Below are 4,355 nucleotides of genomic sequence, written 5' to 3'. Positions count from 1 at the left end.
ACCAGGCAGACTATAGGAAAATGCGGACAGCGGCCATGTGGAGATTTATTACAAGAAATCGCTTGAAATCTGCGGAAGTTTCCAAAGTGGCGGATCCACTCGTTGCCAGAGTTGTTTCGACTACGCTGCAGAACTTTCGTTGGGAAGCTCTTGCAAACCTCTCTTCTGATGCAATCTGCAAATTGTAGGAGCCCCGCAGACAGACATTCTAACCGTCGACTTGCTTTAGAGGCAGAAGAGGTCCCTGCCTGGGGACAATCATGGTATCGTAGGCAACCGCAAACATATTTCCATGAAGACACTTATCGTCTTGCCTTAAACTTGGATAAATGTCTTAACAGTTATGGCTTTTACATTTGAAACAATAAACAGCTTTCTTATTTTTTCCCATCTGCCCCGTTTTCATTTGACGGCCCCTTGTAGATGTCCGGGAGCTTTTTATTTTACACACACACACACACACACACACACACACACACACACACACAGCGGACCATCCACGACTGACATGAGGTAGGCCGGCGTCTACATTTGCCTCTGATGATGCCTGCTATCACGAACTACGAGCCGACATTTGTGTGCTGTTCATCGAATTGTGTATCTTTTCGGAAATACCATCTGCACATGCCTTGTTTACTAAGCGATAGCATCTATATGTCAGTATCATTCCTCTCATTATCATTGTAAGTCTGTGCTGGTATTACAGAGCAACAACTGAGATCCGTAAAAAATAGCAATGAACATTTTCCGTTGCTGGAAAGTGTTTGTGCGTACTGGCCGCCGATGTGGGAGATACTGCGAGGCAGCTACATTCTTGGCGACTGTTTAGCGAAGTTCCGGTTTCTGGACTGCGTCAGATCCAACCCGCTAACCGAATTTAGGAACTCCGCTATATGCGTGAAAAGGGCTTGTCAATAGTTGGCCATAACTACTGTGCGGGGTGAACTTGCGAAGGAGAGCTGACTTGATTACGTCTCGTTTCCGGGCTGCTACTTGCACTAGCTCAAACAGTTTGCTGTCTGTCTGTGAATTAACTCTTTTTGTACGACTTCGTGTTTTCTGGACAGCCCGAGACAAAGTTTAATGAGACGTAGACTAAAATGGAAATTAAGGTTACAGGCTTTTCTCTGCCAGAATCGATGCTCAAACGGAAGAACGTGTTTTGCTATTCTCGACCGAAGATGGCGCTTCCCTGTCTTAGTAAAAACAACTATACTAGAATGTCTGCAGGTCACTGTTTTCTTTCAGTTCTGAGACTTTGTCCCAGTGGCCGTTAGCAAACAAAAATCTTATTTAACTATTATCTCAGGTTATGCACTGAAAAGCTGAAATCACCAATAAAATAGAAAGAGTAGTAAACAGACAAGGGGAGTGGTGAACCTTCAGTATAAAATTATACATACTGCAGATGATCCTAAACTGGGTGTAACCGAACAAGAGATACGAACAGTGGGGTATTGTTCCATGGTCAGCCCCACAGCCGTACCTTTTTCCAAGAATTGGCCGTCCGGTGTGGCCGTGCAGTTAAAGGCGCTTCAGTCTGGAACCGAGTGACCGCTACGGTCGCAGGTTCGAATCCTGCCTCGGGCATGGATGTGTGTGATGGATGTCCTTAGGTTAGTTAGGTTTAATTAGTTCTAAGTTATAGGCGACTGATGACCTCAGAAGTTAAGTCGCATAGTGCTCAGAGCATTTTGAACCATTTTTCCAAGAATTTCTTCCTATGAGGTTACACAATGTCGACGCAAACTGAACCGTGACTGATCGATAATGTCCCAGTTGTTTGTGCAAAGCAAAGAAACGTCAAAAAAAAAAAGTAGTAAATAATGATTTTGTGAAATTTTTCCACCTGTTTGACACAAACAGACTAGCTTTAAAAGCTGAAAAAACACAACTCATCCAGTTATGGACTGTAAAAGTCGTCCCATGACTTATTAAATTAGTACACTAACAAGATATAAAGGACATGACAGCACGTTCTAAGGTATTAGATAGAACTGATGGAAGTGGAAAACCATATTGTCCATTAACCAGAACATTTAGGTACGATTAATTTTGCCAGAGTAATGATTGCCAATTTTCAGGATATACACACATCAACACCAGTGTTGTATCACCCTTATATGCCCTGCATATGTTTACTATTTTGACTGTTTGTGTACCGGATTGGAAGGTCACCCTTGATGTTGTTTGTGAACGTAAGCACAGATACCACGAACACTACCTGCGTGTAGAGGGCCGCAATGGAATAGATTGCAGCATTTTATTTGTTAGTAAAGTACCAGTAACTACGTTTTAGAGAACTCTGTGGAACGATAAACATCCATCATGCGACGGACTATCTTGTCTTTATTATCACGTTACGTGCGGACACCTTATCAGTCAGGGAATTTGCTCGACGTATTTACCGGAGAGAAGGCGATGTGGTGCGGACATGCAATCAGCTCCAGTTCAAGGGTAGTGCTGATAAAGTACACCGCACATGTCGTCCACGTTCGACAGGAGCATAGCGTGATCGGTATCTATGACTCTGAGTCCAAGGAACCGTCGGTTGATTGCTCCAGAACTGAATTCGGAGCTCGAAAAGGCTACTGGACTTCACGTACCGCATCAGACTGTCAGGAGAGGATTGCATAACGCGAATCTCAAGTCGTGGCGACAACTGCCAGCACCTCGTCATACACAATACCACCATGGACTTCTTTACAGATTGGTAAGAAATCATGCAGAATGGACGTCGTAGGACTGACGTCGGATTTTGTTTATGCGTGAAAGTCTTGCCCTGATAACCACTGGCGCCGTATTTGGTGAAAACCTGATAGTATCCAAAGACTACAGCACTGTGTCCCACACGTGCAATGGTGCAGCAGTGGAGGGACATTCCGCGTTGGTACTGCTTGAGGCCACCATACAACTCTCGTTGTTGTTGAGGGCAGTTTCTCTGATCTGCGTTACAGGGGGGAGATTCTTCAACCAATAAGGGCACCGTGTCGCCAACGTTCTGGTGACAAATTGATCTTGATGAATTATAACTCAAGTGCTCATCGTGCTGTGCTCTTCAATACGTTCCTTCATCACGCTGGGATCACCACAGTGGAATGTACTGCCTATTTGCCGGACATAAACACAGTCGAAAGTGTGTGGAACTGATAACATCGAACTGAAACCCTACGAGACTCACGCAGAATCGCCATCGAAGACTGGAGCAACTCCGATGAGAGGTGGCTTAATAATCTTCTCGACGGTGGGCTACGACGGATCCAAGCCTACATCTAAACAAGGGGACATTCCACCACGTAATGACATCATTCAGGAGTGCTGTGAAGAAGTTCCCATGGGCAACAGAGGTTTTGTCGTTAATCAAATGTTTGGGTTTTAGATCTGATTATCTGGACTCGTTAGAAATGAATATGTATACATGATTCGCACCAATTTCCTATGACTTGAATTTCGAAATACAGAGATGATGGAAAGCTTTTGTTGATTTTTGTTGAAGCTGGAAAGTTAATCTGCATATTTTCGTTCGCTGATGTTTTATCGTCCAATGATCTGGAGCAACTGCTCATATAGATGAAAAGTAATCACAGCACAAAAGAAAGTATCGGGAATTGTGTGTGAGATTCACACTAGTACAACTAATAGACATCTCTTCACGCAACAGTGAAAATTAACTGCAGCCTCATTATATTTTCATTTGCATTAAATTTGAAATCAAGAATAAATCTGAGTTAGTAGTAATAGAGATTTTCGCACGTACAACACCAGAAGAAAAAATGGTCTTCTTTATCATTTAATAGGCCCAATTTTGGTACATAAAAGCGTGCAATATATACTACTGGCCATTAAAATTGCTATCCCACAGACGTGCTACAGACGCGAAATATAACCAACAGGAAGAAGAAGCTGTGATATGCAAATGATTAGCTTTTTAGAGCATTCAAACAATGTTGGCACCGATGGCGACACATATAACGTCCTGGCATGAGGAAAGTTTCCAACCAATTTCTCATACACAAACAGCAGTTGACCGGCGTTGCCTAGTGAAAAAAGGAGGAGAAATGCATACCATCGCGTGTCCGACTATGATAAAGGTCGGATTGTAGCATATCGCGACTGCGGTTTATCGTATCGCGACATTGCTGCTCGCGTTGGTCGAGATACAATTACTTTTTGCAGAATATGGAATCGGTGGGTTCAGGAGCGTGATATGGTACGCCGTGCTGGATCCTAACGGCCTCGTATCACTAGCAGTCGAGATGACAGCCATCTTATCCGCGTGGCTGTAACTGATTGTACAGCCACACCTCGATCCCTGAGTCAACAGATGGGGACGTTTGCAAGACGACAACCATCTG

Source organism: Schistocerca piceifrons, chromosome 6, assembly GCF_021461385.2.
Source record: "Schistocerca piceifrons isolate TAMUIC-IGC-003096 chromosome 6, iqSchPice1.1, whole genome shotgun sequence".
Lineage (NCBI taxonomy): Eukaryota > Metazoa > Arthropoda > Insecta > Orthoptera > Acrididae > Schistocerca > Schistocerca piceifrons.
Note: the sequence above shows the minus strand (reverse complement) of the source record.